Source organism: Hemicordylus capensis, chromosome 2 (assembly GCF_027244095.1).
Source record: "Hemicordylus capensis ecotype Gifberg chromosome 2, rHemCap1.1.pri, whole genome shotgun sequence".
Taxonomy (NCBI): Eukaryota; Metazoa; Chordata; class Lepidosauria; order Squamata; family Cordylidae; genus Hemicordylus; species Hemicordylus capensis.
The window spans coordinates 167,084,987-167,110,250 of record NC_069658.1 but is presented as its reverse complement, the minus strand read 5'-3'; the positions used below and the strand labels follow the sequence as shown (position 1 = coordinate 167,110,250).

The 25,264-nt window shown below is 45.9% G+C and overlaps 1 protein-coding gene across 5 annotated transcripts in view; it reads right to left on the bottom strand.

The window, feature by feature from the left end:
• TRPC4 (transient receptor potential cation channel subfamily C member 4) overlaps positions 1–25,264 on the bottom strand; it is a 280,034-nt gene that overhangs the window by 178,633 nt on the left and 76,137 nt on the right. Inside the window, exon 1 of one of the 5 annotated variants that reach the window (XM_053295520.1) lies at positions 2,001–2,038. The exons of the other annotated variants lie outside the window; for them this stretch is intronic. The gene's annotated coding sequence lies outside the window, so the exon portion shown is untranslated. Of the gene's footprint in view, positions 1–2,000; positions 2,039–25,264 lie in introns of those variants that run through there. 5 annotated transcript variants of the gene reach the window in all.

The following is a 25,264-nucleotide window of genomic DNA, read 5'->3' as shown; positions in this document are numbered from 1 at the left end:
GGAGTCTCTTTCTCAGCCCTATCTGAGATGCCAAGGAGGGAACTTGGAACCTTCTGCATGCAAGCATGCAGATACGCTTTCCAGAGTGGCCCCATCCCCTAAGGGGAATATCTTACAGTGCTCACATGTAATCTTCCATTCAAATGCAATCCAGGGCAGACCCTGCTTAGCAAAGGGGACAATTCATGCTTGCTACAAGACCAGCTCTCCTCTATATGGACTGGATAATTATGATCAGTAATCCCATAAACAATTACTTCTGTAATCTCAACATTATCTTTTCCCAGCCACCTTGAAAAATAAATCTGCCCAAGCAAACAAAAACCATTAATCAAAATTTGCAAGCTTCTTTGAGGAACTAACAAAGACCACAGACACATACACTTCAGAGTGCCTCTCCATCCTAATTCTTCTTCATATTATTTCCAGTATGGGAATGTGACTGAATGTGGCTTCAGAAGAACTGTGTAGAAGGATGTGAATGCACATATCAACAGCAAAACAAAAACACTCCACACTTGCAAATCCTTCTTGAGATTCTCTGGAATGCCAATAAATGCCTTCATATTAAGTCAGGGAGACACTGTGAATAAGTACCCATTTAAATTCACTGTAAGTATTTGTTTTGCAGCCCTATGAAAGCAGATTCATAAATGAAAAATCATACATTTGCCATTTCCCCACTACACTCTTCCTACAAGATTGGGGCAATGGTCTGTATACCACATTATATCACAACTAGCCGACCCCGCACAGAGCATCTGTGCACTCTTTGGGGCTGGCGGTTAACTCCCACCCCCCTCGGCGCAGAGCATCTGTGCCTAGTTGGGCCCAGCCATCCCCCACCATGCCGGCATGCCCGGCTTTCTGGCTGGCTGAACAGCCACTCCCCCTGACTGCCGTCCCCCCGGGCCAGGCTATCCCGCTGCTGCCGGCCCGGCTAGGCTGGCCCACCGCCACTTCCGCCATGAGGCCAGATAAGGGCCCACTGCTGCCGCCGCTTCACCCCAGTGGGTGGGCCAGGGTCAGGGCCAGGAAATCCCGCCGCTGCCTCCTACCTCCTCCTCCCGGCTGATGGGGCTTTGCCCACCATCTGCCCGCCCACCTCCTTGTCGCCATTATTTCTCCCCGCCACCACCTCCTTTTCCTGGCCGGTGGGGCTTCGCCTGCCATCCGCCCACCTCCTCTGGCTGGTGAGGCTTTGCCTGCCGGCCCTCCACCTCTGCATCCTGGCCGCTGCCATTATTTCTCTCCACTTCAATGATGGAACTCTCGTACGCTTTAGAGCATCTGCGCGTTAGTACTTGATTGCTCCCCTCACCTCAGAGATTTTCCCACCCTCACCTGAGCTGCACTCCTGCTCGTCCTCCATCCCGTTGCTTCCATCCCCCTCACCCTTCTTGGTCGTGGCTGCAGCACTGCTGCTGCCTATTGGCCAAGCTGCAGCCCTCTATCCCCAGAGACCTCCCCACCCTCACCTGAGCCCCACTCCTGCATCTCCCCCCAGGAGCAGCAGCAGTGATTGACCAGGCCGTTCCTTGCTGCTGCCACCACCATGGCCGCTTGTTCCCCTCAGGCTGCTGACAGGCCTAGGCCCGTCCCTTGCCTGCCTGCCTCCCTCTGACAATGGCCTCGGTAGCCCCCAACAGCAGCAGTGGTTGCCTGGACCCTTCCTTGCTGCCAGTGCCGCCATGGCCGCTCATTCCCCTCAGGCTGCTGACAGGCTCAGGCCCGTCACTTGCCCTTCCTTCTGTCTCTCTTCCCCCTCACTTCTTTTTCTCTTTCTCTCTCCTCCACTCGCTCTTCCCCACTCTTTCATCCCCCTCCCTTCTGTTTTTACTCTCCCTCCCTGAGTTAACAGATTTTGTTCATCTTGTTTCCTCATCTAATTCACACAACGGCAGCCTCTTTCTTCTGAAGGGGCTCTTTCCTCCCTCACGATTCCTCTCCTCTACAATCAAAAACATCATCCGACCAGTAACAGTTGCATTCCAACTGACCTTAACCATCACAGGCTCCTCCTCCTTATCTGCGTATGTAATCCCCACTGCCCAATCACCATGGTGTTTCTGCTCTCACAGGCTTTTTCTCCTTATCTGCATATGGAATCCCCATTGCCCAGTCAGGTGCTTCTGCTTTCAGACTCTGTCAGCCAATCGCCTCCTTTCTACCACGTCCCCACGCATGGCCCGTCTTGGAGAATTAATAATATAGACCCTCTCTACTATTCCTGGCTATACATTTTTACAGAATTCCTTTTCCATAAATATATCTCTATGAAGCTCCAATTACTTAAATGACTATTATGCACAGAATAAAAGTACATTATTTAGATCGTTTATTGTCATTGCTTGTGGAATTACTGCAGCAAGAGACAAAGGCAGAGGTGTCAAATTGCTCTGATAGTGTGACACGGAGAGGGAAAGGAAACTGTTTTGGGTCTTTATTGTGTGCTCAACTCTACCTTTCATAACAGCTTGAAATTTCCGAGATAATGAAGGCCCAAGGGCCTGTGCCAATTGAATGGCAATATGCTGCAAGAAAAAAGTGGAACAACCAGAAAGAATTCCTAAAGTTAATGAGTTTCTTCATGTAGAGCAGACACACCAAAACTAGTAGCCAATTAGTTCTGGACTCTGGTTTCCAGAGTGACCAGTAGTCTGCTAAAATTGTTTCCTCAACTATCTGTCCAAACAATTTAACAAGCTGAATAGTTCTGACTAACCAAGGGCTTGATCATGGCTTTGTTATTTGGAACTATGGTACAAGAACTCAGCTGTCACTTTGCAACTAAAGATGAGCTGTCAAAGGAGGGTGATTTTTGCCTTTTTCTCCTCGAGGCAGCTCAGTATCTATGTACACAGATACTGCTGATACTTTCCAGATTTGAATGACTGTCATATATTGATGGGTGGATAACTCTGGTTATTGCTCTTGATAGTTGTTTTAGGAAATAGCATGAGTTCTCTCTTTAAGTACTTAGGATTGGTTGTGCTAACCAGTGGTGTAGCAAGGTTGGAGTGGGCCCTGAGACAAAAAGTGAAGATGCCCACTCCCCACACTTTCTTCAGCAAGGCACAAGGAGGAGAACACAAAGCAAGTTCTCAACCAGCTAGCAGTGCGTGCGCCCCTGGATCCCAGGGACATTTGTCCCCCACTTGTTCAGTTTGTTGCTACGCCCATGGTGCTGACCAATGCCTTTTTCTTACCTCCAGCATGGTGCACATGGGATAATGAGGTAGATCTGTTTTGGCATCAAATTTACGGATGTGCACAAAACTGGTTTTTGTGGCTTGATTCTAATTAGAACCAAACTTGAACTGGTTCTACCAGTCTGGTTTCTAAACTGTTAGAACCAGCCCACGGTTCAGTTCGAATTAGAACCCCCTAGAACCAGTTCTCAAAAGTTCTCCATAAGGAATAATGGGGCTTGGACTTGGGCTTATTCCCTATAGGTAGCACACAGGGGTGCCAATGTGGAGTGTGTGGTAGGTCCCCATGGGTGCCAACTACCACCCAAGACCCAAAACAATTGGTCAAAGTGGTGATTTTAAAAAGATTTTTAAAGTTTTTATTATTTATCTAATAGGGAATGATTCGGATTAGATTATTTGATGTCACATAGATTCTACATAATGAATCCCTATGTAGGAGCTATGTGCCATCAGAGAATCCAACACTATTGACATCAGAGAAACCACGTGTTGGATTCCCTGATTGCACATATACATAGGGATTCATTATGTAGGAAAAAATGGGCCCCCAAAATGGCCCAGAGGCCTGAAGCCAGGCTAGCTGGCTGGGCAATAAGCAGAATGGAGGATTAGGGCCACACTCACTACACAAAAAAAACCTGGAAGCAAGTAATCCTTGAGGTACCTGTTTAATGTTGTTAACCTGTCCCTTTCCCCATTTTGCCTGCTTGCTTGTCCTTTGCTCCTTGTTATATTTCCACATAGCAATCTGGGGTCGTCCACTGCCTCCTGCATTCTGGAGATCCCAAAAGTAGAAATCAAGTAGAAACTTGACTTTTGTAATGCACTCTATGTGGGGCTGCCTTTGTACGTAGTCCGGAAACTTCAGTTGGTTCAGAATGCAGCAGCCAGGTTGGTCTCTGGGTCATCTCAGAGAAACCATATTACTCCTTTGCTGATGGAGTTACACTGGCTGCCCATAGGTTTCCGGGCAAAATACAAAGTGCTAGTTATAACTTATAAAGCCCTAAACGACTTAGGCCCTGGGTATTTAAGAAAGCATCTTCTTCACTATGAGCCCCACCACCCATTGAGGTCGTCTGAGGAGGTCCGTCTCCAGTTACCACCAACTCGTTTGGTGGCTACACAGAGATGGGTCTTCTCGGCTGCTGCTCCGAGAATCAGCACGCATGTGTGTGGGGCGCCGCACGCACACCTGTCGCCGCCGTGCGCGCGCGCTGCCACACGCACATGCGTGCTGATTGTCCAGAGACTTACAAGCGACAATGGGGGCAGGGGCAGCAGCGAAGAACACTGCCACCCCAAAATCTTCACTGTAAACGACAGCGCCAGAGGGGGAAGAGCGGCGGGAGGGGCAAGTTCTACCCCCCCCGCCCTTAAAGGGAGACCCCCCCTCGGTGCCGGTCCAGACCCATCCGGACCATGCACATCCCTGCACTCAATTTCCATCCCCTCCTGGGCAAGCACTTCCTCCTTCCCCTTAAGAAGCACAGGGTGAAGTATGGTAAGTGCCAAACAGCAGTACTAAGGCCTAACCTCTGGGGTAAGTCTCTCAAGTAACAGTACTCTTTGGTTCCCAAAGCAGATATGGTAGAGATTTCATGAGCTAGGGACATGGTTGCCCACAAGGGCAAAGAAGTGTTAGAAATACTGAACAGCTAGATATTTCAGGCTTTTGCTATATCTCTAACATTTTCTTGGATGTCCCTTATTTTTCTTTTCTTTTCTTTTCTTTTTCTTTTGCCAGGACTATGTTGTTGTATAAGGTTCCTGTGGAAAGCAGGGGGGAAAGATCTTACCTATTGCAAAAATGTTGACCATAAGCTATTTTGTACACTACAGGAGCAAGTATCTCCTCATTGTTCAGAGAGAAAAGAAATATCACTCAAATTCTCAGTCTGATCCATACTTCAAAATGAGAACTTTTCCAGCATCTTGCACCCAGACAATGTACCTCAGACAACATCAGGTTACACAAAATTGTCTCAAAGGAATATGCCTATGTTACACAAAGGACAGTTTTGTTACTGTACATTTTCAAGAGAATGAGGTTTTTGTTTTCAGATAAAGCCCTCTCTCTCATCTCTCCCCTCTCTATTGAGAGGAGGTGATTTACCCATCATATTCTCTAAAAGATGATCAAACAATACATTATTCTACATTATGCAAGGTTCATAACTTACACAATGGATATATTGCAGCAAACTGTCACAGTCATTCTTTTTTAGACAAAGGCATATGACCTTCTTCTGAACTTAAGCCATATTACATCAGAGATGGTGTCCTTCTTCTGAGCACCACTCAGGCCTCTACCAGAGGATGTGGCTCACTTTTGATTATTATGTTTTAAGAAGGATCCTAACAGTGGATTCAAATAATCTGCTGAATGGCGTAAAGTTCACAATAAAGGGTAGAGATGAAAGAACCAAAGCCAGGGAGCACAGAGGAAGGGGAGGAGAAGGAGAAAGAGAGGGAAAACACAAGGGATTAAACATTTGCAAGGCTATAGTGAATTATTTTCCTTTGTCATTGTCAGTATGCCAAGATCCACAAACAACAACAGATTTAAGCTGCAAAAAGGCAGCCTTGAGTTGAGTAGTAGGAGGAACACTCTTGACTGTATGAGCAGTTCAGTTATGGAACATGCTCTCGAGGGAAATGGTTGAATTTACTTCACAGAAGATCTTAGGAAAGTCTGGAGGAACATTTGCCATGGACAGGATAGCCTTTTCCAGCCTAACGAATCTGTAGCTTTTTTGTCTTCACCCATAGTTCATCTGGACCTCCAACTTAAAAACAATCCCAAATCTAATTATGGTTTTTGCATTTCACTCCTTCTGGCTTGAACGCAAAGACAGACATTAGTGAGGAGAGGTTTTACAACAAATAGGAAGATTGCCTTCCCCAAGCTTTGCAGCAGGAGTTTCCTGGGGCCAGCAGACAGATACTCGCAATTCAAAGAGGATTGTGTAGGCTGCTGGCACAGGAAGATTCATGGATAATCCTTCCATGGGGCAGGGTGAGCAGGTTGCCTCAGACATAGGTGTGAGGAGGGGCACAGGGAAGCACTGCCCCCCCCCCCCAGTCACAGACACACCCACCCACAGATGAGAGCCTCAGTCAGCAGAATGTTCAGGAAGCTCTCTTATCTGAAAAATGCAACTGGCTGCCACCAGAGGACAACTTGAGGGGCAGGCAAAGGTGACACCAAAAGGAAACTGAACTATAGCAGGACTGAAGCAGAGCATAACTCATGCTCATCTCTGTTAGCAAAAAAGAAAGTGAAGTTCTTTGATCGATATGCATAAATGAGATGCAACCAGTCCCACTTCACAGCTCCAAAGTGCTTTCTGAATATGCAGAATGTTTTACACATATGTGACTTTGATGTAAACAACTCTGTAAGGAAAGAAGAATTATTATTCCTACAGTATATTGCCATCTAGTGATCCCTAAAGCCAAGAAAAGGCAAGATTCAAACTGGAGAAGTCCTGATTTGCAGCACGGTTTCTTAGTCGCTACACTACACCAGTTGCCTTGTCCCTTTCCTATATTCAGATCCCATCCAATTCCAGTCTGAACTGAGCCCAACTTTGCAGAACAGACCCAAAGCCTCATTATGACCATGTGGCCAACTTCACATGGGGGGTTCTCAAAAGCCAAGGTAGGAGCATCTACATCATGCAGCTGTGACACTTAAAGCACAGCTCTGGGCCACCTCTGCTCATTTTAGCATAGTTTGCTCACACCCCCTATATACAGGTCATTATCCATGGTTTCAACAACGACAGTTTTAGACAAATACCTCTGTATCCGTGGCATTAAAAATAGGCAAAATTCTCCTGCTTATAGTTTTGAGTGGCCGGAAATGACCTGGAAATGTCTTTTGATGTCATTTCCAGCCACCATTTTACAGTAAAGAGCCATCTTGTGGCTCTTAAAAAAACAACACCCTGCAATTTTTTTGTGAAAAAGTCAGAAGAATTGGAAGAGGGGGCATTGCGGGAGCACTAGAGACATAGAGAGCAAGGTACAGGACTTTATTTCTCTCATTTCTGCCACCACAATGACCCCTGCTTTTTTAGCCCTTCTTTTGTGTGCAGGAACCTAACCCCTAGTTTCCGAGAGGGATAAAGGTTTCTTTATTTGTGGTTTCCGTAATTACACCGATAGGTGAGAACAGAACCCCTGTGAATAATGAGGGCCAACTGTACATGGGGAGGAAGGCAGGAGTGATCTTACCTCCTCCACCCCAATTATCCATGGAGGCTTCCTGGCAGTGCCACTTGTGCGCCCACATGAATGGCGCTGTTGGGAGAAATGCGATGGTCTGCAGGCTGGGGAAATGCAGTCCGGCCTCCAGAAATCCCACAAGGAGTGCAGTGCGGGATTCCCACGCAAGCCGGGCGCTCTGGGTGCCCAGCTCTGTGTCTACTAGGGCTGCCCGGAGCCCGAGAAGACACACAACTGGGAAACTGGGTAGAAGGGTGCACTCGTGCCAGTCTACCTAGATAATAGCCCAGGGGAAAACCTCAGGCTATCTGGCAAGGCAGTGCTGGAATTGGACCCAATCCCTGCACTCCACACGAGCAGCCCTACCTAGGTAGGGCTGTGCAAGCCCGAATAGGGATGCTCATGCGAACAGCCTCAATATCTCTCAAAGGATCAAAATACATTACTACCTATATAAACAGAGAGCTGTTAGTCTGATGACAAATTTAGAAATGGGTACATCTGTGGCTGAATTGTGCTGAGTAATTATTCAGAAGTGAAGACAGCATTAAGCTTTTCATCAGCTTCATTGAAATAAATAACCCTTCTTGGACAGCTAATCAATAGAATATATCCCATCTGGTGAGATGTAAAACTAGGTAACAAATAAATAATGGAATGCCTCCAGCCTGGTCCATTAAATAAAAAGCTGTCTGTCACTTTATATCTGGTGTTTAGTAACGTGAAATGAATGTGTTGGACTCCTGGTTGATTGAAATGTTAAGAGAAAGTTGGACACACAACTAGAGGAGAGCTGGTCTTGTGGTAGCAAGCATGACCTGTCCCCATAGCTAAGCAGGGTCTGCCCTGGTTGCATCTGAATGGGAGACTTGATGTGTGGGCACTGCAAGATATTCCCCTCAGGGGATGGAGCCGCTCTGGGAGGAGCAGAAAGATTCAAGTTCCCTCCCTGGCATCTCCAAGATAGGGCTGAGAGAGATTCCTGCCTGCAACCTTGGAGAAGCCGCTGCCAGTCTGTGAAGACAATACTGAGCTAGATAGACCAATGGTCTGACTCAGTAAATGGCAGTTTCCTATGTTTCCTACACACACACACACACGTTATAAAAACAAAACCAAAGAACAACCACCACCACCACCCTTCAGTCAAGAAAATGTCTGGGAAGAGATTAAGACAACTCAGTCTTCCTAACAAAAAATACTTGCTTACATACTGCACAGAGAATTGGGGGTGGTAACAGACCCACCTGCAAGGGTAGCTGGTCAGTAAGGGCGGGGGGGGGGGGCGCTATGCGCCTCTCCCTTCCCCAAACAAAAACAAACACAGGATCCAGCAGAATTCCAGACTTACCAGCAGACAGAGAACCCTGGCTCCTCCTCAAGCAGGGAGCTTTCTCCAGCCCCTCCTCCCTGTGCCTGGCTGGAACAGTTGCTAATCAAGCTGATCCAGCTTCTGATCCCTAGTGGGCAGCTCCCGCCATCGCCCACTCAAGGAAGTAACAATCGGGTTGAAAATATAGCCCCTGAAGCCACAAGAAACCACATTTTTTCATCCATTTTCACTACCTTTTGGAGTCGGGGCCAGGCCAGCACCACCTACCGAGCAGGCTGTTCCAGCCAGTAAGAGCAAAACAGGAAGTTAGGGGGAGGAGGAACTGGAGGAAACTCTCTGTTCAGGAGAGTTCATTGGCTGTTGTTAGGTGTAATCTTTCTGTGAGAGGGATCCCCCTAAAAGTCAATTTGACTGCCCAAAACCCTACCTCATCAGCACACACCTTCAGTTTGATTGAAATGCAAACTGACCTTGCAAAGGGATTTGGAAGACAACATTTTGAGACAGAAATACCCAAATATCTTTGGGAGCTCAGTGCAATTCCAAAGCTCTTGCTAAAAGCCATGGTATAGCAATAGCACTTACATTTATATACCGCTCTATAGCCAGAGCTCTCTAAGCGGTTTACAATGATTTTTAGCATATTGCCCCCAACATTCTGGGTACTCATTTTACCGACCTCGGAAGGATGGAAGGCTGAGTCAACCTTGAGCCCCTGGTCAGGATCGAACTTGTAACCTTCTGGTTACAGGGCGGCAGTTTTACCACAGTATAAGTTGCGTGAAGAAGTTTTTCCAGAAGCTAGTTAGAAAAGTTCTGAAATTACACAGGTTTTTCTTTCCAAAGGTTTAGAAGAATCTCTTGACTTGTTTAGGGGTCTTTTGAAGAGCTGTTTTGTCCCCCGCTTCCCCGAAATTTTTATGAGTTATAGTGGTGTCTAAGTTTTGTTGCCCAAGTTGAGCAGTCTAATGTAATTTAGGCCACAATGTAATTTGGTGGGACATGATGTCTAAGCCAGGGGTTCACAACTTTTGCCATTGTAGGGACGGGTCATCCACATGGGACTACAGGAGACAAAAGGAGAGGGAGGGATACCCCTGTCAATCTATTAACATCCCCAGGAATCTTAGTTGTTTCTCTCTTTCTTGTAACCATGATCCATGGTTTTGTACTTTCTTAAATGCAGTGATGATAAATCACAACAATTCTGAACAGTAGGCTGATTTGTTTGGGCTACTGCTCACTCCACTTCAGTTAAATGAACATTTGAAGCTGTTCCATAGTATCAAGGCAGGTCATTGGTCTATCTTGTTATCTCAAGTGACCTGTGGTCACTGTTCCATGGGGAGGGAGCGTTTTTATTGAAAGGTTGCTTGAATCCACAAATGGGTTGTGCTGCTGTGCCAGTGCCACAGGGACAGGATCCTTGCATTTTCCTTGTAACACATTTTTCCTTGTATCAGGTAGTATTCCGGTTCCCTTATTATACTCACCACAGTTACATGGATATTATAGCTGTATTATGATGTCCTATGGCTGATATAATTCAATAAAATTACTTATATTCTCTAAGGAGCAGTCCAACCTGCAAAACAGCCTGACCCTGGAGCATGTTAAGCGGAAACATTTTATTTCACTGTTGACTTCATGTGCAAGGCTTTCACAAATGTTGGCTGTTCTTGAACTGGGTCTCTACAGGTTGAGGCTCTTGGGGGGAATTTTTAGTCCAATTTTATATGCAGCTGTTGCTATTACAAAACAAGTAGAGAAAGGCACAGCAAAAGCTACCAGCATTACGAGGCATGTAGTGCATTGCTGGGCAGCTCTGTCTCACTTATTGCTAAAATGAAGGGGGAACCGCCCCCCCACCGCCCCTTGCTTTGACTAGTAGCAACATTGTCAGGGCCTCATGGCCACTCTGGGAAGCTGGAAGTGGCCCTACCCACCCTCCACCCTTCACTGCCCCCTCTAGCTCCATACTTTTGTGCAGTGCTACAGGCTCTACTGTAGGTGCTTCCAGTATTTAGCTAGTTGGCTAAGACACAAACAAGGAAAAAGAGGAGTCCTTTTCAGCAGCTGCTGGAAACTTAATGATAGATCCTAAGCTTGGTCTGTGTGCATCAAGAGAACAGGATCAAGGTATGAATACATTTCTGAACTGGATACTTCAAAACCTATCAGCATCACCTGGTATGGGAGCCTACATCCACTCTGGTGTTTCCCAAACAGATGTCCAATTCACTTTTTTCCTAGCTTTCCAAAAGGTACTGACTCCTAAAGAGATATTTCCTTAACTTAGTGGCATTCAAACCACGCAGAGGCCAAATGCACAGGCGCAGTGGCCTCCAAAATGGCTGCCGCACTGGAGGGGCAAGGCCCGAATGAGCCGAATAGCCGGCTGAACGGGCTGGTTTGGGCTGTAAGGGAGGTTGGCGGGGGGAGGAGGGACCTCTGCGGACCCCCCTGCCACCTCCAACAACTCCCCCAAAGCGGGTAAGGTTATATCTATCTATCTATCTATCTCTCTTTCTCTCTCTCTCCCAGGGTCCCATTCGGTTTGACCCCAAACCGTTGAAACGAACAGGTTCTACATTGAACACGTTCAACCCTCAAACCTGTTTGCACATCCCTATTGGGGATGTGAGGTGCACATCCTGTTTCCCCACAAAAACACCTCCTGTCCTTCCCCTGCAGCTCCACATAGCAAGAGAATAGTGAGAGTGCTGGGTCAGCTTCTCTGCCATTGCCATGGGCATCCAGAGGACAGGGCAGTATTCCCCCCTAGATTGAGCCAGTTTCCATTGAATTCAATGGGGCATACTCCCAAGTAGTGGGACATAGGATTGCTGACCTTGCCTCCTACACCCTGAAAAAAACCCTGTCTATGCCCATGGCCATTGCTGATATTCTCATGGAGAAACCTCAGAGAAGCTGCCATAGAATCCCAGAGTTTCCTGGAATACAATTTGATCATCGCTGCCTTAAAAGTAAAAGAGGCTTCTCCAAAGTAGCAAAAAGGAATGTAAATCAGCATACCTTCATTTATCTTCTCTAAATAAAACATAGTTGGTACTGCTAATTACAAACCACTCAGCCTCAAACTGACATTAAACACATATTTTATTTTATTTTTAAAAGAAAAAGACAACAATATGTTTAATGTCAAATTTAGCTTGAGGCTGAGTGGTTTGTAATTAGCAGCTGTGAGGGTCCTGACCTGGATGAAGACCGTAGAAGGGGGTTATCCCTTTACCCTGAAGTCCAGAGAAAAAATGAAATCTAGATGAAACACCCCTCACAGTAGGAATGTGCACAAACCTGGTTTTACCGGTTTGGTTTGAATCTGAACCAGATTTGAAGCAGACCAGACCAGCTCTGTACCGCACCCCCAGAACTAGGCCACTGTCTAGTGTCCAGGACTAGCCTGGACCCAATTCGGAACTGGTTCAGGCCTTCGGCCCATTTCGAGTCTCTGTGTGTGCATGGAGACCATTTATTTTATCTCTGCACATGCACACAGACCATTTATGTGACTCAGGTCATGCAAATGGCCAGTGCACATGCACAGAAGTAAAACAAATGGCCTCCACGCAGGTGCAGAGGCCCAAACTGGCCTCAGATAGGTCCTGATCAGCCCTGGATACTCAGAGGGAGGCTGGGGGGGGGGTCAAGGGAGCTGCCACTACCCCCACCCCATGGCTGCTGTGGCCAATGTAATTTTTAAACCCTTTTAACTTTGCAGTAGGGGCTTTAAATCAGGCCCAAGCTGGTTCAGCCAACTCTGCTTGAACTTGGACTGAACCAGGCCTGGTTTTGTTCGAGGTTGAACCTTCGAGCCAAGCCCGTTCGAATGTGAGCCCCAGGAGAGAAGCTGCCCTTGGGGCCAATAGCCAACAGCATTTGGTGCCAATAGCAGCTTTCCTCCCAGGGCATAAGGCCATAACAGGCTCATGGGATTATTTTTGTTGGAACTGAAGTATGGCAGGGAGGGGCTACATTAAATTCCTTCTTTGCCCAAGCCATGGTCCTGAGCTGATGCTATGTATTTTTTTAAAAAGAGACAAAAGGGATATGGTGGGGGTGGAGGAGCTATTTATGCTGCATTCCCATCCTTTCTAAAGGACAATTCCTTGCAGAAATGTGTCCTTAAGAGTCATGCAGCCCTCAGGGACATTCACATTCTTGCAAGTGAGTAGTCCTTTAGGAGGAAGCAGAAAGCAGCAAAAATTGTTCTATCCCTCCTCTTGTCCTGCTGGGCTGCAGAAGAAAGAAACGCAATTAGTTTCCAAGCTCTTTGCGTTCTGCAGGGCTCCTTCCATTTTTCAAGCACTGTGGGGGAATGTCAGCCGATGTTTTTAACATGTCACTATAACAATGGCAAAAAACAGTCATAGGCCATTTATGCTCTGGAAAGGAACAGCAAGGTCGCCCACAAACCTACTTGAAATTATCCAGACCTATCACTATATTCACTCTCTGTTAGAGAAGTTGGGAGAAATGGGTAGATGAAAATGATATCATTTTCACTGAACAAATATGTTTCGGTGGAGGGGAAAGTACAATTGATCATTGCTTAGTTTTCTTCCCCCTCACCTCAAAATGCATGAGGGATGCCACAAAACATTTATTTGTGACTTTCATGGATTTAACTGTTGCTTTTGAATTGGTGGATAGAGAGAGAGTTTTGGGAAGACTAGCTGCTTCTGACATAGATAAACACCTTTTGCTTCTCACTCAAAAGTTGTCTACTAAAGAGAGAGTGAGCTTACATGGCCTTCTAAATGACCACATTCCAATTAAGCATGGAGTGAAACAGGGTTGTATTTTGGCAGCCTTACGTTTCAATCTTTATATCAGTGATGTTGTTCCTTGTCTATCTGCTACAGAATTTTCCCCTCACAAAAAGTTTCCATTCTTCTATATTAGATGATATGATCCTTCTTTCACTTACAAAAGTTGGGCTGAAAAGAATGTTATCTATATTGGCAAGCATTGTGAAAAAGAGAAACTCAAAAGAGAAACAATCATTGAAAGCTAAGCTTAATGTGGGTTGCTCACATTAGCATGATTGTGTGAACTTACACCAAGGTGTGAATCTCAGATTCATCTCAGGCCATAACCATCTTGACATGAGTTCACACAATCATGCTGTCAGTAACCCACATTAAACCTAGAAAGGCTGTTCACACTAGCAGCCTTCCTGAGAGCCCAAGGGTTCCCCTCAGGCTTTTACCTGGATAGAAGGGCATGAGCATGCTCTTCTACCCAGGTCCCTAGTCAGGTATCTTCTTGGCTGCAGCATCCCAAGCAGACACAGAGCCTAGAGTGCCCAGCTTGCGGGGGAATTCCCCAATGCATTGCATAATGAGAATTCTTTGGGAATTTCCCAATGCACCACACATTATGGGATGTGAGAGGCTGCAGCCTGCTTTCCACTCACTCCCCAACTGATCTCAGAGCCACCTCATGCCACTCGTGTGGGTGGGTGTGCAGAACTAGCAAGCCTAGGCTAGGTTGCTTGAGTCATGTGGGGGAAGGCAGGAGAGCCTCTGATGTCAGACGCAGGGGTGATGGTAAAGTCTAGGGGATGGGGGAGCTGGGATTCATTTCCCCAGCCTCCAGATATCCCACAAGGCACCATGTAATGTATGTGGTGGCTTGGGAGATTCCTCCATCAGACGGGGCTCTAGTCACCCATCTTTGTGTCTCCTCGAGCTCCGTGGAGTCACATGATCCTGACAGCTCGGTTAAGGGAGTGCTTGCTCCTTTAACATCGGCTAAGAGCTGGGCTTGGGAGCAGGTTTAGGCTGGGTGGGAGCATCGGGATCCACACAGATCCTGGCACTCCACATAAGCAGGCTAGGTTGCTTGTAAGAAAAGCTAGTGGTGTGCGTGGTTCGGTTCGGGGGCCATAGGGAACACCGCCGGACCGGTCCGGAATTCCGGCGGTTCCGAAGGGCGGGGGGTGATTTTAAGGGGTGGTGGTAGTACTTACCCCCACACACACCGCTCTTCCCCCTCCAGCGCTGGTGCATTTAAGAAGCTTCTTGGGGCAGCAGAGTTCCTCTCTGCCGCCCCTGCCCCCGTCGTTGTTCATTAATGCCTGCAATGCAGAAGAGCTGGTGGAGCGCATGTGCCCTTTGCGGCGTGCACACTTGTCTCCGCCGCGGGCGCCGCATACGTCACGCGGTGCATGCGTGCCCGCAGCAGAGACGAGCGCGCGCGCCACGAAGGGCACATGCACTCCACCAGCTCTTCTGCATTGCAGGCATTAATGAACAACGATGGGGGCAGGGGCGGCAGAGAGGAACTCTGCCGCCCCAAGAAGCTTCTTAAATGCACCAGCGCCGGAGGGGGAAGAGCGGCGGCGGGGGGGGTAAGTACTACCACCACCCCCTTAAAGTCACACCCCCGCAAGTGCCGGACCACGCTGCGTCCGGACCATGCACACCACTAAGAAAATCCTCAGTATTACTGGAGCAAATTTCTACCACAGCTGTTATTTGAGGCAGAAATCTGAGGGTGGATTATCCATTATATTCAAAAGCTGGAAATCATAGGAAACCATAGTTTTCTCAAAAGATGCTGGTGCTTCCACCAGGAATGCCATCTGCTCCTATGCAGGAAGAACTTGGATTACTGTCAGTGAGAGCCCAGATTCACAAAGCTCTCATTAGTTATGTTGTAAAGAGATTTCCCTAAAGGAAAGTAAGTTCCTTGTGATGCAATACTTTGAGATTCTAAATGAGCAGAAAGAATGGAAAACTGCCTTTTATGGTTTGCTTTAATAATATTCTTTTCCGCCCTTAGATATGTGCTCCCTGAACAATCCTGGGAAGCTCAGAGAGTGGATTTTCTGGCATGATGCCAGGGCAGATAGGAGAATTATTACAGCCACCAGATTTGTACTGTGGTATGGCAAGCTGAAAAGTAACCATCAGAGAGTCTGCTACTAGTCTTTTTACTAGTTATTCAGAGGAGTAAAAGATGTTTCTTTGTAGTCTTGCGCTTCCCCAATATTCTCTGAAATTTATCAGGGGAGCATATTGGGGGAGGGGGGAGAGGCAAGATTCTGATGAATTCTACTAAACTCTCAAATTTTCTCTGAAATTCTCGTGAGAGTTTTTTCCTTGGCACAGTAATTAGCTTTCCAGAAATGGCTCCCCCCTGCCCAGCGTGACCCTCATTAAGGAGAGGAAAATGAAAAAAAGGGAAAGAAACAATGTCACAATGCCACCATTTAGGGGGACAGAAAGAACTGGCTGTTATCGAATTTATGCCTCTGCATATTTTTGAGTCTGAGCATATGCGGAGTACCTCTTCAGTTCTGCTCTGAAGTAAGACCCCAATCTGCTTTGTATGAATCTAAATAAGCACACAGTTCCTGAGCATGTGCAGATTCTTCACACCCAAACCTGTGAAGGAGTGCACAGGAGTGAGTGAGAAGTGTGGTGTAGAAATTAGAGAACTGGAAAGTGGGGGGGGGGGCACTGCCATTCAATCTCCATCTCAGCCATAAAGCAAAGCATGTGACCTTTAAACAGTTATGTGCTCTCATCCTAACTTAACTTGCAGGGTTATTGTGATGATGAAATAGGAATAATAGAAATTTAGAGATGGAAGGCACCTTGGGGGTCATCTAGTCCAACTCCAGCATCACTGACAGGTGGTCACCCAGACGCTCTCTGAAAACCTCCAGTAAGGAAAGCCAGTGTGGTGTAGTGGTTAGAGTGCTGGACTAGGACCGGGGAGACCCGAGTTCAAATCCCCATTCAGCCATGATACTAGCTGGGTGACTCTGGGCCAGTCACTTCTCTCTCAGCCTAACCTACTTTACAGGGTTGTTGTGAAAGAGAAACTCAAGTATGTAGTACATCGCTCTGGGCTCCTTGGAGGAAGAGGGGGAGATAAATGTAATTCATCATCATCATCATCATCATCCCCCAGTGAGGCACTACCTTGGCGTGGTTGTGGGGCTTGCGTGCTCTGAAGCATGAACAATATGGTGAGATGTAACTTTAATAAATAATAAATCTATACTGGATCGGTCGTCGCCCGGGTCAACAAGGACCGCGCCAGGTGCTGGAGTCCCTGGACATCTCGTGGCAAGTGGGCAACAGGACTCAGGATCTTCAGTTGAGCAACCAGGGCTGAAGACAGCAAAGTTACTGGAAGAAATGCCACTTAACTGGAAAAATATATATGAAAAATGCCAACAAGGAAATGATGATCTGCTATTACAAGTCTAGTCCAACTAGAAGAGGTTATTTAAAAAGAATGTACCAAATTTGGAAAGAGAAGCATCCAGATACTGAAATAACAGAACAAAGGCTAGCAGACCAGAGAAGCTTCATAATAAGAAATAAAGTATTCACAGAAGTTGAGCTGGAAGAACTGCAAAGAGCAAAACAGGCTCAAGATATGGAAGAATTACCACCAACTGAAGAAGTTGCTCAGGCGCAGGTGGAGGAGGAGGTGTTGGAAATAGAGAATGCCACTGTTGCTGAACTGTTTCAAAATCAAAACCCGGCAACCTCCCCTTTGCCTTCACCTCAAAAACCCAAATGCCATTTAACAGAAAAGCAACAAGAACTAAAGCAAAAAATAACTGAACCAAACAAACACCACGGTTCCAGCTCTAAAAACATTTGCCAAAAAACAAATTGCTCAGGCATTAAAAGATGTCAATGCTGCACTTGCAGAAATAACAACCAATAACTTGCAAGAAAAATCAACTAATGTACAGTGCAGCAACAATAACAACACAAGAGCTCGGATATAAGGTCAGTGGACCTGTAAAAAAAGAAAGTGGTACATCACCTAAATGGAAGATTAGGTTAGAAAATAAAATCTCCAGGCTTAGATCAAATGCCAGTAAATTGAAAGACATGAAAGGCAAGAAGCTGAAAAATGAAAACACCAAACAGTATCTGATCCAAAAATACCACCTGGATTCAAGGAAAATTAGAGAGTCCTGGAAATAATAAAGCAGAAAATAACAGCAGTATCAAAGAAGATTAGCAGATACGAAGCCAGAATTACACAACACAGGCAGAATCTCCAATTCCAGTCGAATCAGAGACGTTTCTACCAAAGCATAGAAGGAGAAACTGCAAGAAACATAGAAACACCAAACGAAGTAGGAACAGTGCAATTCTGGGGGAAATTATGGGACAATCCAATAGATTATAATAAAAAAGCAGGCTGGGTAAAGGAGGTCGAAAAATGTAACCAACAAATGCAAGATCTAACAATAACACCAGAATTAATAAGTGAAAGATCAAAGAAAATTAAAAATTAGACTCCACCAGGCGACGATGAACTGCATGGCTTTTGGCTTAAATACCTAACAAGCCTTCATAAACAACTATCAAAACAGTTCAATCACCTTTTGCAAGGAGGTAATATTGAACAATGGCTAACAACTGGGAAAACTCATCTCATAAGGAAAGACCCAGGAAAAGGTGCAGTTCCAAGTCACTATAGACTGATAACCACCCTGCCAACCATGTTCAAATTATTAACTGGAATAATAGCAGATGAAGTAATGCAACACTTATTAAATAACAAACAGCTTCCAGCTGAACAGAAAGGAAATTGTCCGAACACCAGAGGAACAAAAGACCAGCTGCTGATTGACAAAATGATTTTAGAAAATGGCAAGAGAAGAAAAACAAATCTAAGTGTTGCATGGATTGACTACAAGAAAGCCTTCGACTCCTTGCCTCACACATGGATACTAAAATGTTTAGAAACAACTGGTGTCAGCAAAAACATTCAGATATTTATTAAAAAAGCAATGAGCATATGGAGTACACAGTTAACAATCAATAGCGAGACAGACGGGCATGTTAGCATTAGAAGAGGTATTTTCCAAGGGGACTCACTATCCCTTCTGTTGCTTGTAATCGCCATGACTCCACTTTCACAAATACTAAACAAAACAGGCCTCGGATACCAAACATCTAAAACATCAAGTAAAATCAACCATCTGCTGTACATGGACAATCTGAAGTTGTATGTCCCAGTCAGAAATAGAATCACTGCTAAACACTGTCCGTATGTTCAGTAGCGATATAGCAATGGAGTTTGGACTAGACAAGTGTGCTGCATTAATAATGAACAGAGGGAAAATAAGAAAAACAGAAGGAATAGAACTGTCCAATGGAAACAACATCAAGAACCTGGAAGAGAAAGAACCTTACAAATACTTGGGCATTCTCCAGGCTGATAACATTGCACACACTGAAGTTAAAAGAAAAATTGGAAGTGAATACATCAGGAGAGTTAGAAAAATCCTCAAGTCCAAACTCAATGGCGGGAACACCATACAAGCCATAAACACCTGTAGGGATGTGCACGGTCCAGAGCAGTCCGGACCGGCACCAAAGGGGGGCCTTTCTTTAAGGGCGGGGAGGGCTTGCTTACCCCCCCCGCCTCTTTGCCTGCTCCAGCGCCCGTATTTAACAGACAAACGGAGCGCTGGAAACCAGCCGCCCCCGCCGCCCCCCCCCCGCCGCGAGCAGATTTACCCTTCAAAGCTGCCAATACCCCTGCCGTCGCCCGCCAGCCCTCCCTCCCTCCCTCCCTCCCAGCTGCCCGCCCGCCCGCTCGAGGACTCACCCAATCGCCTTTTCCCGGCGGGTAGACCGGGCCTCCGGCGATCGGCGTGCTTTGCGGTGCGCGCATGCGCACGCGCACAAAGCACCTTCAGTATGCAGCAGGCCTTCGTAACGAGAGGAGCTCCGTCTGGTAGCTCCTCTCGTTTTTTCTAAAGCATTGGGTGAGTCCTCGGGCGGGCGGGCAGCTGGGAGGGAGGGAGGGAGGGCTGGCGGGCGACGGCAGGGGTATTGGCAGCTTGAAGGGTAAATCTGCTCGCGGTGGGGGGGGCGGCGGCGGCTGGTTTCCAGCGCCCCGTTTGTCTGTTAAATACGGGCGCTAGAGGGCGCAAAGAGGCGGGAGGAGTAAGCAAGCCCTCCCGCCCTTAAAGTAATACCCCCCACCCAGACCCAGACCAGCAAGAGCCAAACCAGTCCGGCAGTTTGGCCATTCTTTAGAATGGCTGCCGGACCGGTTCGGACTCACCCCCTAAACACCTGGGCTATACCTGTTATCAGATACACTGCAGGAATAATAGACTGGACCCTGGCTAGATCATAAGACGAGGAAAATAATGACCATCAATCATGCTCTGCACCCCCACAGTGATGTAGATAGGCTATACCTCCCTCGCAGCTCAGATGGAAGAGGAATGCTGCAAGTCCATCAAACAGCAGAGGAGGAGAAAAGAGGCCTTGAAGAATATATAAAGGACAGTGAAGAAGATGCACTTCAAATGGTCAATAACGAGAAACTATTCAACACCAATGAAACAAAGCAGGCCTACAAGAAAGAACAATAGCACTTAGCAATAGCAATAGCACTTACATTTATATACCGCTTTATAGCCGGAGCTCTCTAAGCGGTTTACAATGATGTAGCATTGTAAACCGCTTAGAGTCAAGAACCGAGAGGAAAAATGTCAAGTCAAGAACAAGTCAAGAACCGAGAGGAAAAATGGAAAAATAAGCCACTGCATGGTCAATATTTGCACAATATAAGTGGAAAATCAGACATCACCAAGACCTGGCAATGGCTTAAGAATGGCAACTTGAAGAAAGAAACAGAGGGTTTAATACTGGCTGCACGAGAACAGGCACTAAGAACAAACGCAATAAGAGCACAGTAGGAAAATCCACAACAAACAGCAAGTGCCGCCTTTGTAAAGAAGCAGATGAAACAGTGGACCACCTGATCAGCTGTTGTAAGAAGATCGGACAGACTGACTACAAACAAAGGCATGACAAGGTAGCAGGGATGATACACTGGAACATCTGCAAAAAATACAAGCTACCTGTAGCCAAAAATTGGTGGGACCATAAAATTGAAAAAGTGGTAGAAAATGAAGATGTAAAAATATTATGGGACATCCAACTACAAACAGACAAACATCTGCCACACAATACACCAGATATAATTGTAGTCAAGAAGAAAGAAAATCAAGTTAAAATAATCGACAAAGCAATACCAGGGGATAGCAGAATAGAAGAAAAAGAAATAGAAAAAAATTACAAAATACAAAGATCTACAAATTGAAATTGAAAGGCTGTGGCAGAAAAAGACCAAAATAATCCCCGTGGTAATTGGCGCCCTAAGTGCAATTCCAAAACACCATGAAGAGCACCTCAACACCATAGGGGCCAGAGAAATCACCATCGGCCAATTACAAAAAGAAACTTTACTGGGAACAGCCTATATTCTGCGACGATATCTATAATAACAGCAACAACATTGATAATAAAATTCAGCCATCCCAGGTCCTTGGGAAGGACTTGATGTCTGGATAAAACAAACCAGTCAATAACACCTGTCTGACTGTGTAAATAAATAATAATAACAACAAAAATAATAAAAATAAAGGAGAGCCCACCACTGCGTGATGTGGCCTGGTCCACTCTTACAGTTGGGAAATTATTCCTAATGTCTAGCCTGGATTGGCTTCCTGGCAATTGCAGCCCATGGGTCCTAGTTCTTCCTTCAGAAGCTACAGGAAAAAAGTACACTCCTCCATTGTGACTGCCCCTCAGATATTTGAGGACTGCTGTCTTTTCCTATGAAGCTCACATAGACCAAACCTCTGATTAGAAGTAAGCAAGTATCCAGGTCATCCGAGCCAATTCTACAGTTCCTTGCTACTCTCTGACTCTGAGCCTGCCATCATATATAGCGTCACAGGCTTTTAGACCCTCATGCCATTTCGTGTATTATCTACTATTTTAAGTCTTTTTAGTCTTAATATGTACTGTTTTATATGTACAGTAATCACCTTTTATCTACTTTCACTTTTAACATGTAATCACCCTTATACTTCATTCAGGTCTATGGCCATAATAAAGATTGATTGATTGATTAGATGGGGATATGCTCATTAAAACTCCAGTGTTTGGGAAGGGGGTGGGGAAATCCCAATGTTGTGAAATAGAAGACAAAAGATGCTGTGTTATGGGAAGACAATTGGCCTTGATGGCTTCTCCCCACACTCACCAAAAAAGCACCACCTGCCTTTGTTTTGTTAATGTGTACAATTAAGACAGGCAGTCTTTGATAATCCATGTATTCATACTCAGAGAGATATGAATAATGATGAATCCCCAGAGCTCTGAATTTGCTGTTCTGCATCGGTTGTATGACTGCTTCAATTCTCTAACCAGAACACCACCCTTCTCACTCATTCCTGTGCATGAGGATAGGTGCAGCTGTGAAGAAACTGCAAATGCTCAGGAATATAAATTCAGTAACAAGCAGTACTGGATGAAGGAAAGACACGGGAGAGAGTGGGGCAAAATCAGTGAGGCTGTTGGGCAGAATCAGTGAGGCTGTTCTCACGTGCAGCCAAGACCAGGCTTGGTTGAGCATGAGAACCCGCTGGAGCCAACCAGCTGCTGGCACTGCCATGATGGCCAACCCACTTGTGGAGCTTGCCTCTTAAACGGGCTTAAGGCAACAAGCGCTCCCTTAGCCCCATTTTTTAAAAAAATTGTGTGCAGTGCTAGCTGCTTTTAGCCAGTGCTGTAGCAATGACAGGCACCCGCCCATCATTGTGGGGACTCCCACAATGCACTGCACACTTGTGTGGTGCATTTTGGATTTCTGGGGGCCGGGATGATGCCAGGGGCAGCCGGTGTCCATGTGGGCGGGCGATCTGTGCATCCAGCACGAACCAAACAATCATCTGAAGGGGAGGTAAGCTTATCTAGCCTTCTTCCCTGCATGCTCTCAAGCCCTTCTCATTGATCACGAGAAAGGGCTCAGTAGTTTCAGGTGCTTGGAACAAAACTAGAATTGCAAGTTAATGAGGCGATTCTCACGATCGGGCGAAATCAGGCTAAGGGAGCCTAGCTTGATTTCACCTGCGCGTGAGAACCACCGGGCTCGCAGCCAAGCCCAGTCTCACTACAGTGGGTAACCCGCTAAAGTTACTCTCCCTAAGCCCAGGTTAGAGAAGTGAGCGCTTTGCTAACCTGGGCTTTTTGATCGTGTGTTACTGCTCTGTGCCACAGCAACTCACGAGTAGACCCCTGACCGGGAGGTTAAAGGGGTCTCTCCAGCATGCCCTGCGTGTTCGTGCAGGGCATGCTGGAACTTCCGGAGGCCGCACGGTCCCGATCCCCACAGCCCCTGCCGGCTCCGTGATGGAGCTGGCAGTTGTGTGGGTGGCCGATCTGGCTGCCCAGGGCTCTGCAGGTGCTCTTCTGCGGGAGGAGCTGGCTAAGCCCGCTCTCCCCACTTAACCCCATCTGGTGGTTCCCAATGATTGTGGGAACCACCTCAATGTTTTCTGACTCTAGACTACAGAAGGAAACATTTGTTCAGACAATAAGGGACTTGATCTTGAAAAAATGTAGTTTCATTTATAAACCTGGTGATAAAATAAAATAGTTGCTACCAGGCACTTGTACAGCTTCTTTAATGGCTGTTTTTTAAAAGCTCCCTGAGTTACGGTATTCTGGAGATTTGCTTCCTGTTAGTCATCCTCCCAAGGTGAAATCTACAGATATGTGAATTATTCCAACATGTGGAAATTTGAGAGTTGAGAAAAGTTGAATGGGGGATAAAATTATCCTCAGTATTCCCCCCAACTCCAGGCAAAGAAAGTTCAAAGGGGGAAACAATGGTTGGAGAACATGCTTGTGTCTAGTTCTTCTGCTATCAGATCAACATGCCGGGGTGTTTCCAAGTGTAGCTTTATATGCCTTGGCAGCCCTAAAGATACACGCTAATTATCTGAAGTTGATAGCAATTGACTGCAAGGGAGACTTTTCATTTAATGGTTTGGGTTCTGTATTGAGTTGCATGTAACCAAGTTTGATTGGCTGTTATTTTGCAATGGCCTATTGCTACAAATACTGAATAAAACTTACTGTTTTTAACATCATGTCTAGTTTGACCCTAAGTCTTGTCTCAGGCTAGGACAAATCTAATCTGAAAGACACACAGAATTAATAAGCACTGACAACATCCACAGTTTCAGTCAACAACTACAAGCCATCTCTTCCCAGGAGCAAAGCTGTGCCTCTCAACTTTTCTGTGCTCAATGCCAAACCCTTCCTTGCACAGTTGCTTGTGGGAAAGCAGAGCTGCAAGGAGTTTCTGATTCATGATGTATCACCTTATTCAAAAGAGAGGTATTGGCTGTTTGTACTGCTTGGAGGTCTGGCTCTTTCTTAGTTTGCTTATTTTGGAGCTATCAGTTGAGGTCATTTTTCATCTCAGTGCATTGCTGAGATTAATCTTCCTGACATTTTTGCTCATCTAATATTGAGATGAAGCAGAACCCAAAAGGAAAAGGGCAAGTCGGCAGGTCTGATATGGTCTGAATAATGCATATAAAAATTAACCCAGGAAAACGGCTTAATCATGCACACAGCCTCTCCTCATTAAAAAACATACTAGAGGATCTCACATTATCTCCTAAGAATTCTTTCCATTGTTTAGTTAAGAGGGTAAAGAAGCCTTTTAATAACAGTTGAAGCAAAATACAGTTTAAAATGTAAACCACAATGCAGTCCATAAAATCAGGTTGTTTCTATATTCAAAGCATATAACCTTTCCATTATTGATTCCAGCTCAAGAGAGTATTGTTCTGGTCACCTGTCACTGCAGCCAAAGTGATAACTGCTGCTGGGTTTTTTCAAAAAATGAAGCATCAAGGCATCCAGTTCAGAGTGTAATGGCCAATAGAACCACAAACAGTGGTGCAAACCACCAGAGCATGTCTTCTTTACCATGGTTGAGATTATGTCCTGCTGCTAGAGACTACTGGATGAACCTCTTGCTTATGCAAAGCAGTCACCTTTATCACCACCACACAAACCTGACCTCATCACTTTTTATGCAAAAGCAATATTCAAGGTTATATCCATAGGCACACCTTCAGCAGGAAGGCATAAAACCTCCAACCAAAAATTAAGGTGATCTACTCTTACCCTCATGTAGGCCCACATGTATACTCCTGTACTTTCCACAGCCATTCAAGGTCACTGCAGAGAAAAATGCCTTTAAATACCAAAGCACTTTAGCCAGCTTCCCTCCCCCACGCAACTCTGTGACACACTCGTGGCTTTTTTCAGAACGACACTTTGGCTGCTTAAATTGCACAACATGTTTTTAGCAGCATGTAAAGGTTACAGTAAATTAAAGTGTCTAAAAGGAATTATGTTTTGCAGAGTTGCAGGAGGTTGCATAGGTGGCATGAGCAAGAATCCTCATTGAGGACACTCAGAGAAGTGTCCCCAGAATACTTCCTCAAAAGAACCCTCACAGGTTTGTGGAAGGGAAGGGTTTGCTGTTTTTCTGATCCCCTCCCCTCCATGCCCCAATAAACTGCAGGAGGCATCTGAGGAGGGGTGATGGAAAGGAAGGGAGGCAATGCCTTCGACCAAAC